Source organism: Xenopus tropicalis, chromosome 2 (assembly GCF_000004195.4).
Source record: "Xenopus tropicalis strain Nigerian chromosome 2, UCB_Xtro_10.0, whole genome shotgun sequence".
NCBI lineage: Eukaryota > Metazoa > Chordata > Amphibia > Anura > Pipidae > Xenopus > Xenopus tropicalis.
Window position 1 is genome coordinate 126,901,690 of NC_030678.2, and position 13,751 is coordinate 126,915,440.

Sequence of the window (13,751 nt, forward strand, 5' to 3'; positions counted from 1 at the left end):
AGAACATTACCAGGAGGAATTTTTTCTCTGGGTAAAATAGCACATATAATTCTTCCCACTGGAAGAAGAGAAGTGTTTCCCTAGACAGCAGCTCCATAATTCGCCCCAGGGGTCCCGCACACCCAAGGTGCCCCGCTGGCTGCATCCCCCACCACGCTCTGTCCCCTGATGCACCCCCTAACCCCTCCGCAGGGGCCCCCTCACCACGTCCTCCCCTGTGAGCGCATAAGTGAAACGTCTCAGGGGAGGACACCAGGGGCTGGGGGAGCAGCACCAGGCATCGGGTCTGGGTCGCCAGGACCCACCGTTTTTTTTCCCGGTGTCCCAGTCCGACCCTGAATAAAACCTAGGACCCCAAGACTGCTAGCAATAAACCACTGCAATTCCCTTATACTACTTTAGCAGTGGGGAAAAAGTTCTCTTCTTAAATTGTCAAGCTTTTCATTTTTAAAAAAAGATTTTTTTGCAAATAGAGAGATTCCCAGACATCATTGTATAGGCTGTGCACATTAAATCTGTCATGCACACAGGGTTAAACTCTGGCAGGCCTGGGAGGGTACAAATTGGGTGTGTGCTACTATGCTCAGCATCCTGAGTTCCCATAGCAACCATAGCCTCTCTGACATACTCCTCTGCAGCTGCAGATCTGAAGTGCAGCACGCTGGCTTTTCAGTTCTGAATGCAGCAGTGGGCTCCGCTGAAGAAGCCATTAGTCTTCCCTGGAATGAAAAGTGCCTCTGGGGAAAGCAGAACTGTATTGTGGGTCGTCTAAATTTGGAATTTATTAGACACCTCTCCCCTTTGTGCTAAAAAGGTGTTTTGTTTTTGTCCTTTCATTCAACCATAGTGACCTTATTAAAAAGGTATATAGGCATTTGACTAGGTCCACCAGAGGGGCCCCTTTGGTGGGGAAAAAACAGAAAAAAAGACAAAGTACACATGAAATTCTGATTATTTTCAGTAAAAGCTGATTATTTTCAGTAAATTCATCAAATATGTTCAGCCTGCTGCCCTCTAGCCGTTGTTGAACTGCAACTCTAATCAGCGATGCTGGAAGCTGTAGTATACCGACAGCCAGGGGTATGAAGGTTCCACCCACCTCCCCTTCCTGAATTGCGAGAGGCCCCTTTTCTCTAAATTTGGCTCTGAATAATTAGCAGCAAATTAACTAACAATGCAGACAGACATTAAACTTAACCAGTGATTTTTACATAGTATAAACTGTAAAACCACAGTGAGTTTTATTTTATATACTGTAATTAACCTAAAAAGCATTTACACAGCCTTATATTGTTATTCCTGATAGTATAGTGTGTGCATTTATGTTGGTAGCACATTATCATAGTTTATTTCATAATGGAAAGAATAAAAGAAAAATTGCTGAGGTGTTTATATGTTTCCAGCTGTGACCACCTAAAATCAGCATGAGCTGCCAAATTAAACTGATATATGCACGCAATTGTAAATTCCCCAAAGTCCACTATGAACGTCTTCAGTTATTCCCTGCTCTGTATTGTTCTATGTAACACAGGCCTGGGATCCAATGACAGGGTTGCACACCCCTGGAGTAGAAGCGTTCCAGTGATTCTTGCCTGCCCCGTCTCCTTGGTAGTTCTAGGCTATAAGCCAAGGTTGTTTTAGGAATGTCAGGGCCCCAACTGGGTCAGGCAGATTTGCAGTTAGGGCACTAGGGAGTAAATAAGGCACTTAGAAAATGGATGGAAAAGCACACAGCCCCAAAGGCTTGCAGGAAATAGATCTGGGTTACCATCCATGTCTAAAGTACGACTATGGAATGCAGATCTCCATTGCTTCTTAGGAATAAGAAAAGCCTGCATGTTTTTGTTTTTTCATCTAGGGTTACTTTATAGTCTGCTCTCATCTGCCTTTTTCCATGTGATCTCTCTAATCAGCTGTGTGGCAAAGATAACACAAATTAATGTATGCAAAGTAAATGATGTGATAGACTTACAACCTGCTTTGAATTAACGAGATGCAGTGTATATATATATATATATGTACGTACACATATACACTACAGGTACGGTATCTATTATCTGAACACCTAACATCCAGAATGTCTATGAAGATTTTCATTCATTGCTTTAGATTTATTTATACTAGATCTAACATCCAGAAATGTCCAGTCATTGGCCATAACGTTTGTGCTGCCTTTTCTCTGTAAAAATAACAGTTTTATAAACTGATGCTAGATAAGCTACCATATTTATATATATATATATATATATATATATATATATATATATATATATATATATAAATATATTTATATATATATGTGTGTGTGTGTAGTATACAAAAGTATTTTATTTTCTTATGGGTCCCTACAGTATAATAATTTTTGCTCATTTAAGACTAAATAATGATAGCTATTATATGTAATTTTAGTTTGCTGACCTCCCCTCCTACCTAACCCAAACAGCTCTCAGTCCCAGACAAGGTTCAGGGGGTCTCATTTTTATTTATCTTTGCCTTCTTATGAAACTTTTCCTTCCCTTCGGTGCAAACCTGTATAAGAAAAGAAAGAATAAGAGCTGGAGGAAAGGGAACAGCCAGAGAGCTGTGGGAGAGCAGCCTTGACATCTAGAGGCCGATACATTGGGCTTTCTGTGGGTGTTTCCTCCTACTCCTTAGGGTGGGAGCAGGGAGGGTTTCACTTGCCAGAAGGGGATTTCGAACAGCAGTTTCCCATCGCTGACAGAGGTGCTTCTAAGCAAGCCGCTTAGTCATTACGGGATGGAATCTATATGACACGCTGTTTATGGGTGATTTACAGTGTATAGCAGCCTCCCCCTCCTGCTCGTTGGATGCATTTAGCTGTATGTGCAACTGCCGGCTCTCATCCCTCCCTTGCTGGGGTTCCCTGTGTAACTCGATGCATGCTGGTAAGGCTCCCGCTATATTGTCCTCTCTTGTTTATGAAAGCCTCCACCCACTGGCCCACCCTAGATTTAGCAGATCATGTGATCCCGGTAAGTCATTTGCAAGTACAACAGTTCTCTGTGTGCCCCCATTCATTTCCTGAGAACTGCATTGAGTCTGTGTATGTGTGTGTGAGTGTGTGTGTGAGAGAGTGTGTGAGGGAGAGAGCAAGGCACAGACAGGGGATTCTCTATAAGGCACACGAAACCCTTTTCCACTGTTCTGCAGCTCCTGTTCAGGTCTGTGACTATTCCATTTCTTAACAAAAACATGCATTTCCATCTGACTTGACTTACCCCCAGCAAGTCATACCTGTTTTGTTCTTATATGCCATCAAAATGGGTCTTTCTATACCAGTGCTGAATTTTTAGTGTGGCTATTAAATGGGCAAGTGGAAATATTTTTTCTGTTGAATTTTGTATATTTGATATAATTGCGAGGGACTGATGTGGAACGTACTAAAGTTGTGCATGAATTCATGATGTCATTTGTGCATGAATTCATGATGTCATTTGTGCACTGTCTCTGTGACATCTTTCTGCAGGGTTGTCCAACCTGCTGCCTTGCAGCTGCTGTTGAAATAATATTCCCACAATCCCCTGATAGATGAAGGACCCCCCCCCTTCCTTGCAGGGGCTGCTGGAAGCTGTAGTCCAACAACAGCTGCAGGTTGAAAACCCCTGCAGGTAGGGCTGCCTCTTTAGCTGTCAAATGTATATGAGCTATAATAGCCGGGTAGGGGCAACAATGCAGTGCCATTAATGTATTTTTTGTAAATAATAGAAATTGGGACAATTTTGTTTTGAGCAAAGGGATTAGTATCTGTAAAGGCTGTAAGTGCAGATGACATGCCTGTCATAACCAGTGATTCCCCTGTCTGCCTTCATCATTGTCTGCTTGGTAATGATGTGGAACTGTCACTTGCATCAACATTTGTGACTCATAAAAGTAGTCAGGGGGCTGGCCTATAGCTGCAATTTTTCAATTAAGGTGGACCTGGCTCAAGTTTGCGCACAGGGGGAAGTTTGCATGTTGATTTAGCATTGCCGTACCAAGAAAACTACAGGCAGTCCTTGTTTTACTCTCTGTCTGCAATGAAACCCAAGTGCTAACTATTTTTTTTTGACTAGTTGGAGCTAATAAAAGTCTCTTGATTCTGTTAATAAGGAATCAACCACAGCACATTAGTATGAAATACAGAAATACAACCCTAGCACACTGTACATAATATATATATGCCTTTGCAGTATTTTGGATATGACTAGCAGGTGTGGAAGTTCTGAATGTGTTTATTGGGCACCAGTGTTTGAATCTCATGTTATCTATAAAAGAACCAAAATCAAGTTTTTAATAGTTCGTTAGCAGAGTTTGGGATGGAAAACACTTTCTGTTGTAAAATTCACAATGACAAAACTCAAATTTGCTGGCAGTAAGCATATCTTGGTGCTTTACTGTGCAGTAGGATTAAATAACTGATCCATATGTCTGTCTATATGGAAAATGTGTGACTGAACATCCGTCACCAAAATGAGTCTGGAAATGACCGCAGAAGGTAGTGAGCTCCTTGTTAGAGCCCTCCCTGCTCCCTCTCTTGCCTTCTGTGGTTACATCACATGCCATTATTATTTATGTCTCTAGGACTGTTTCCCGCTCTGGTAACTGTACTTATAGTTACTGCAGGTAACTACAGGTTCTAAGGAGCAGGTTTGTGTAGGAGCTGCTATGTTATATTTAGCATTGTAACAGTGTAATATACACAATTTGTCAGTAGTAGAACCAGATCGTCATGCCTAGTAAGCAGAGAGACAATTGTCTCTGTATGGCTATGAACCTTATATACCGTATGCACAGAAAATAAATTGATGAGAGTGAACACATTTGACTTAATCACAGCCCCAAACACAGTGGCTCTCTGTTAGCTGCTTACATTCAGCTGGCAAAAGCTGCGTTCTGTTTGAAGCATTAGCACAGGAATCTATAATCTGGATAAACTGTCATTTAGGGTAGCAGTTTGCCTGTTATATCTCCTGAGACTTATAAAGTATCAAGGATGGAAAGATTGTTGTATATTTATTTTGATTAACGGTTTGTTTAGCACAAATGTCTTTTTCTGAGACCACATTCAGTAGTTTGTTGCTGTCATTTAAAACGAAAGCCCAATTTACAAACCAGGCATGTGCTTTGCTAGACATCTGTCAGTCAGTGGTATGTCACCAAGCTAATCCGCTAGGACTTTTGTGTTTCCTTTTCTTCCCATGCTCTACACAAATAACTGTGTGTATGTGTATGTACTGTACATGTATGTATGTATATCTATATATATCTCTACCAGGGTAAGTAGAAGGAGCATTTGCCTGGACCCTGTGCATCAAAAGGCTTATATAAAATGTGATTAAGAAGTATACGCAATGATTTTAGCTTATATTTAAATTAAAAGTGTATTGTTCCTGTGTTTTGTTAATTTGTAACCACTTTCCTATCCGAAAGTGGTGGTGCAATCTACTGACACTTTAAATTAGACAGAACATTGAGAACTGATAAATCAGTAGGAAGAACATGCACAAGCTATGTGATAACAAAAACATTTCCCTTCTGACTCCTGCTATTGTAAATTAAGGAGAAATGGTTAACTGTCTGTCTCATGGACACTCAATAGAAGCAAGATTGTTTCTGGGGCAATATATAAAGGGGCAGTGCATCGGCACAGAGAGCAGGGGCATTTGGCTAGGAGTTTGGTTATAGATTGTATTATCAAGCCCAACCTGTTCTAGCTCCCCTAAAGTTTTCCATGTTATAAAATACTTGACACACAATATTGCTTTATTTTACTGTAGTGGGGAATAATGTAGGGTAGGGAGTACACTCAGCGCTATAGGTTGCTTTCCTGATCTTAGAGCGCATTCTCAGAATGAAAGGCTGTTTTCCTGAGGTTGGGAAGCTAGTCTGGTACTATGGACTGTATTGTATGTCTTTGCCTTTTTCCTTTTTATAGTGTACATAGCCATTCATAACATTGCTAGGATTTTAGGAGTTTCTAAATGTCATCAAAATGTTTCATTATAACATTTAAATTTAGGTTTTAACCGTTTTTACTTTGCCTGTATGTGCTGTTAGTAATAACCCCAGTCACTAAGGGGCAGATTTAGCGAAATGTGAAATTAGAGCTGACTACAGAAAAAATCACCCTCTTTCTATTAATTCCTATTGGATATTTAGAAGTGTATTTATCAAACTCTACTTTCACTCATTAATAAATATGCCTTTTAAAATCCTATAGGAATTAATAGAAATGTTTCTGTAGTCAGCTCTAATTTCACACTTTGATAAATCTACCCCATATTGTAGATATTCTGTGTTCCCCTTTTTTGTCTCTAAATCAAATACTTTGTATAAAATATCTAAATAAAAAGGATCTTTTTTAGCTGATTCTGTAAATTTTCCTCACCCCATTAAGCCAACTTTCCCTATCCACCCATATTACTTAATCAGGGATGGGACAGATAAATGTATTTTTTACTCTTGGCAGAAGATCTAAAAGGTAAAATACCCTTGTCTGATTAAATGTTTCTTAGTAGAAATAAAATGTATCAAAACATGTAAAATGATAACATTTATTAAAGCACAAATCGAAAAATAGATATTTGCCCTTTGGGTGATTTTTGCATCCGCATGTCTTGGTTATCACAGAAATGGGTTTAGCCTATTAAAATATATATTATATATTGTAATATTTTCAGTAACTTAGGTTTCAGAGTAATGTTGGGTAAAATTTTCAGTAACAATATACTGGTAAAACTGTTATGCAGTACTTGGCATGCAGAATGAACCAGTTTAGGGCAATTATGGACTGGATGAGCAATGCTACATAGGTGTCCTGGTTTTCCATTCGTAATTTGCATTAAATAATCAAAACTCAGTACCTAGTGAGGCCTGTCATTCAGACACACTATTAAGGAAAAAGAGAATTCATAACAATTTTAAAAAAACAATAAGCACTTTTCGGGGTAACTTGGACAGAGACACAGAGAGGCTTTGTACAGTTTTTTATTTCTGTATTGCATCCCAGCTATACAAAGCTAAATAATACCTTCCAAAGCTAGACCTGCCTGTTTACTTCCTAGTCAGCAGGTGCCCTGTTTCCCCAGTGGTACCGTTTTACTGCACAGTAACAAACTTGCTAGGCTCCTTAGGGCCTTACAAAGTTGCATGTGGGTGGCTGGCATTCGGGCACGGAGCAGGGCCCAACAGGATCAGGGCCCACCTTGATTTTTCCTGGTATCCCAGTAAACCAGTCTGAACCTGTATATAGAGTAGGTAGAATGGCTTCTGCACTAGTGATGTGCGGGTCAGAAAAAACCTTAACCCACACCCAACCTAACCCACAAAATGATGTGGACACCACTTCTACAACTGCCTCTGGTTCCAATACAGGGAATCTTTCAGAGTAGTGGAGGAGTGTACTTCCCCAGTTTGACCCACATCCAACTTAACCCAACCCGCAATGATCACCCAAATATCCACCAAACATATAAGATCCATGGGTTTTGGGTTAACCTTCACATTACTAGTTTGCAGATAAGAATATACCCGGAAGTTTATATTTGCATTGGAAGAGGTTATGCCAAATGAAGAGAAAAGCAGGTACAGTCTTTCTCCCCCGAACAGTACCCTTGTTTTGCCTAGTTAGGACTGACACAAGGACACTGCCTTGACTGGGAATGTAATTTTATGCGTACAAACCTTGTTGTGTTTTATGAAATGTGGAAGTTTCCCTTTTAACTTGTTTACCACCTAGTAGTTCCTTTTGACAACATGGTTTTAATATATATTTTAAATATAACTTATGTAATGGGGATGATGTACACATGTGCAGATGTACATTACTTTGCTGCAGTCATTTGATAAGACTTTAGCTGTTACTCATTTATTTCATAGCAGGAAAACATACTGCTCACTACAAGTCCATTCCCCTAAGGTTTTTAAGTGGGAGCAGATCATTACTCAAAGGTTAAAGCATAGCTTCCCACGTCCCAGTAAGCCTCATATTATGTGCAACCAGCCTGTATAGTAATGAAAGACCTCACAACACAAACCTATTGCAACCAAACAGATAGTTGCTTTCATTATTCTAAATGCAGTAAAGTGATCAAAGCTAATTGCTGATTGGTTGCTATGGATAACTGAGCTGGAAGGAATTTCCCTAATATTAGTAAATGATTCTCACTTTCTAGCACTATTTTTATAAGACAGCAGTGTAACAGAAACATCATTATGCAGTCATCATGTAATATTTCCATTGGACAAATTGAAATGTATTTTACAATAGCTTTCTGCTTTCCTTCATACAAATGCTGCTGTGCTGCCAAAGTTGTTCAATTACCTTTTAAACATTCCTGCTTTCTAGCAAGGCCAACATATTTTTTTTAATTTTTTTTATTTTTTAAGGGCTATAGCCCTACATTTTTACAACCTTAAACCACTCTCGGTGATGAAACAATTATTATGGCACTAAGTTAATAAGGCAGTAAATAGTTTTCCAGAGATTATAATGACTGGCCAGTGTGTACACATGCAGCATGGTATTTCTTGCTCACTTAATTACATCATTGGGGTTTATATGAACTGTATCAAAAGAGAGGCCGGCAGGCGATTGCTGTCTTATGTTTTCATGTGTAAATAGAGAAACCATTAAATAAGTATATAACATATCTGATATAAGCACTGACTTCCTGTCCTGAGCCTAAATTGCTTATAATAGAACACAATAGTGTGAAGTAGGTAACATGTCTGCATACACTGTCAAACAACTTATTGGGAAATTTGAGTTTTCACCTAAATATTTGTTTCTTTTTATATAAAATATTAGTTTAGCTGTAAATAGATTTGTTGGACATACATGCACTACTTCCCATTATTCTCAAATTTTATTTGGGGAAGCCTACTTCTATTATTTGTCCCAAATGTACATAGTCACCATAGCCAGTGGCTAATTTTGGGTAAGCCTTAACTTCGTGGGCCTGAGGGAAGTATACATTTAGATTCGATTTCTTATGCAGGTATGGCAATCCAGAATGCTCAGGACCTGGAGTTTTACGGATAAGAGGTCTTTCCATAATTTGGATCTCCTACTTTGTCTGCTAAAAAAAATTATTAAACAGTAATTAAACCCAATAGGATTGTTTTTGCTCCTAAAAGGATTAATTATATATTAGTTGGGATCAAGTGCAAGGTAGAGTTTTATTACCACAGGAAAAAAGGGAATCATTTTTAAAAATATGAATTATTTGATTAAAATGAAGTCTATGGGAGATGGCCTTTCCGTAATTTGGAACTTTCTGGATAATGGGGTTTCCGAAAAAGGGGTCCGAGACCTGTACAAAATTACTTAAATACAACTTTTTGTATTCATTTCATGCTAAGGTTATGTAATGAGTAGTAAACATGTTGCTGCAGGTTTAATCACTTGTAGTGTATTTATGGGTTCATAAATACAACAACTGCATAACTTACTTAAAAAGAGAACTGCATAGGTTAATTATTATGGAGATAACATGTATTTGATAACTTGTTTTGACAACAGATAGCTTCAGATAAATACATCAGATACAGTGCTATTAGAGTAAAGAGTTAGATCAATATATTTGTTCCTTACAATCTCTAATAGTCCTAGGCTTACATGTGTTCTATGAGACAGCTGTGTGATTATCAGATTGTGATGGTAATATACACTATTCATACAAATTATGGTGCCATGTTATGCTGCTGTAATATATATATATATATATATATATATATATATATATATATATATATATAATGGTTGGTTCACTTTACAAACTATTTTTCCTGTTCATTTATCAGAACTATTAACTTTTTCTCGTTTTTCTTTTTTTTTTCATGTTTCTCTTGGGCATTTCCCTGCAGCAGCTCAGTAAGCCAGGTTGCCGACTCTTAAAACTGCTTCTATTTGCTACGTCATTTGATACATTTTTCAGCTGCATCTGGAGCACAAATTCTGTAAACTGGTCTTATTTGCTACATTAGTTGATACATTTCTATATCACACAGAAGCTTCTGGGAAATGTATCAACTAACGTAGCAAATTTTTACAGTTAAGAGTCTGTTCCTGGATTACTGAGCTGCACAACTCTAACACCAGAGAGAGGAACATTAAAGTTTAAACGTAATTTTTACTTTCAATTGTCTAGAGAATAGAAAATAGTAACAAATTGAAAAAAAAAATCTATTTCTTTTGTACTACCTGAAACCAACTGAACTGATGAAAATGTTTGGAAAGTGAACAACCCCTTTAAAAAATGTTTAAATTTTAACTATGTAGCCACTTGGGAACCCCTCTTAATCCCTCTTAATGAGGGTGTAAAGTGAAAAAACAAAGCTAACATGTTTGCAAAATGATAATACACTGTACTATATGAAAGAGTGCAGCTGGTTTTTCCATCTCACTTGTTTTTAATGGGTATTGGTATAGCCAATAGTTCTAATGAATTATAGTTTTTCTAATTTATCTTATCTTGGCTTTGCATCTTCTCATCTATTGAGACCCGAGCAGCAGAGATGATTTTCCTATCTCTGGGTTAAAATCTTGTGGGTTTTTTTACCAATAAGATCTAATAACAATGTGAACTTTGCTTTTGCAGTTGCATAGTGCTAGCTGGCAATGCTGTTTCATTGTAACTTAGTATTATAAAGTGTGTGTAACAGAAGTACTGTATATGCGTATATACACACACACAAACACTCAGTGGCTTTGAACAATGTACTCTAAAGTAGCCAATTCTAAATGAGCTGATTCCTGTATAAATGTTTCAGTAGCAATCATGGGCTACATACATTAACCAAGTTGTTCAGTTATACTTTGCAATATGCAGTATGTAGATTGCCTTTGTTATTTGGGTTTACTCCAGTTCACACAGACAGAAATTGATTGATGATATCTGCTGTATATAGCTAGCTTTAGAGGGATCAGAATCTATGATCATACATATTCAGCACTAAGAAAAACATGTTTATGCCTCATAGAAATCTCTATAGCCTAATACTTAATTAAATGTGCCTAATCTTTAGCTTGGGTTGAGCATGGGTTGATCATTTCTGAGATGCAGCTACTAAATATATAAAAAACTGTCTATGTAAATGACAGTTTAACATTTTAATTTAAGTGATATTGGTTTTAAGCAATAATAGTCATAGCAATCAGGGACGTTGGCTGCATTAAAACAAACAAAAGATTATCATCAGTAATCAAGAAATACAAATTAAAAAGCAGGGGAGAAATATATTCTTGACACCAAAAATAACAAAGAAAGACATTTGTACATGAAAAACAAATTAAGAAAAAAAAATTAGAACAAAACAATGGTTCTCCTTTTAATCAGCAATCATTTACTTTGCATCAGGAAGGACATAAGAAAAAGTAATACAGGTATGGGACCTGTTTTCCAGAATGCTCGGGACCTGGAGTTTTTCGGATAAGGGACCTTTCCATAATTTGGATCTCCTGCCTTAAAGGAGAATGCAAGTCAAACTTTAAAAAGCATACTGCCCAATAGTCCTCCTATTGTTTAGTAAAAGCGCCACACTTTTGGCTCACCTAATCAAATATTTACTCAGTCACACTTACTTCACATTTTCTAGAACAGGCAGCCATCTCTAAAAAGGCATTCTCCCTTCCTTTCCCTCCTTGCTTCATACTGCACATGTGTTTCATTCCCTTCCCCCTTCCCCTCTGCCAGATCCGCTTCCGATTGGCTGGTGGGCATGTGTCGCTCAGAACAGGAGACAGGATCAAGTTACACACATGCTCAGAGAATAGGAAGGCTGTCGCTGGCACCTACAGGAAGGACAGAGAGATTTCAGTGATGTCACTGTAGTCTTCACACTGCTGTAGGCTGCCAGCACCATATCTCAGAGAAGCAAGCAGGGATCTGTGAATTTAGATATGCGGTAAGTACTAAAAAAGAATGCCTTTAGACTTACTTTTAATTTATATTAACCTTTCATTGTCCTTTAAGTCTACTAAAAAAATCTTTCAAACATTAAATAAACCCAATAGGATTGTTTTTCTACCAATAAGGATCCATTATATGTTAGTTGGGATCAAGTACAGGTAATGTTTTATTATTACAGAGAAAAAAGGAATCATTTTTAAAAATGTGAATTATTTGATTAAAATGGTGTCTATGGGAGATGGCCTTTCCGTAATTTGGAACTTTCTGGATAATGGATTTCTGGATAAGGGATCCCAGACCTGTACCAGTTTGTCTGCCCACAAGCTTAATTAAATATTATTTGTGTCACTCCTAGTAATGGATTTATTAATTTTCAAATTCACCTTTTTTCTTGTACAAAAAATGTTGAAAAACTCAAATGTAAAACTAAAGCATTTACATTTTTGTTAAAATTTCAAGTTTATTTGAAAATACTCTAAAATTCACAGATTTGAAAATTGACAAATAAGCCTCCCCATGTTGATGGTTATTGCCCTATCACATGCAGGCTGCTGTGTTGTGATATCATAGATTACAGACCACTGTTTTTGGTCTCATTTGCAGGTAAAACTGAGCTAGAATCACATGACTGGAATTGAATGGACAATCTGGAAAAGTGACTATATGTCATTTAAAATAAAAGCAAAACACATTTTCTAGTACTGAGTGGCTAAGGCTGGGTTAACAGTTTGTTTGTCCACCCATCACTAATGTACATTGTTATTAAGCTCTTAAAGTACAGATTTCTGCTACAATATTCCTTCCTTAAGATAATTTTTCTATATGATAGGTCAGGCGGTGCTGTTGTAAATAAACATGTTGGATCTAGTATATATCTGTGAGACAGGTACCTGTAGGTAATTTCGAATGCCTAGAATAATGGCAGAGGAACTATTAATACATAATAGGTGTCTCATGGTAACTCATGTGAAGCTCTCACAGGTATATTGGGCTTATTTGCATTGTTAGAGATTATGAGATAATTTCAGGTTGTCTAACAGTTGTAATCATTTTTAGAATGCTTTCCTATTATGCCTTCAGGAATTCTGCTTAAATATTTCAAACTGACATAAAGCAGCCACAAAAGAACTATTCACTGTATGATGAACATGACAAAATTAAAAACAGAATAAGAACAAAACCAAAAATATTTTATCACCCAATTGTACTGATAAAGGATCAGAATACCCCCCTTTTTCAACATGAGTGCAAAGAACATAGATTTTTTGTATGACAATTTAAAAAAGTAGAGGTTTTGGTGTGACATATCGAAGTTTTGCAACTTTTTTCGTTTCAGACTTTCAAGTAAATGTTTATTAAAAAATTTTTTAAAAAAAGAGAAAAGTTAGAGGTTAGGTTTTAGTAAATGTGCCTCTGTTTTTTGCTATTTCTTGCAGTAAAGAGGGAAAAATCTGAATCTGAAAGTAAAGTCACACTCCACTTTATCTTTTTACAGCACAATCAAAACAAGTCAGTAGCCCACTTAGAAGTCCTCTGTATAAACAAACACCACCCTATCCCCAGCTGCAGCCTTATTAGGCTTTTGGATTAGGAGCAGTTTATTATACAAGGAAGCAGAATGTGACTTTCACCAGTTTAGCACAAGAAATACAACTATAGATATTTCTTTATTAAAATAATAGGCAAAAAGTACAGTATATTAAGCACAAAGCATATTCATAAAACTAATGTTGATAAGGGGGTTATGTAACCATTACGAAATAACTATAAATTATGATTTATGTTTTTGTTAAAGGGATTATCAAAATTAAATATAAAAAATTCTGTTTGCGTTTTTGA

General features: G+C 37.2%; 1 protein-coding gene across 1 annotated transcript in view; it reads left to right on the top strand.

The window, feature by feature from the left end:
* Positions 1–3,006: 3,006 nt before the first annotated feature.
* Positions 3,007–13,751, top strand: part of klf12 (Kruppel-like factor 12) — a 113,287-nt gene continuing 102,542 nt past the window's right edge. The window contains exon 1 of the mRNA XM_002931940.5: positions 3,007–3,182. The gene's annotated coding sequence lies outside the window, so the exon portion shown is untranslated. The remainder of the gene's footprint in view (positions 3,183–13,751) is intronic.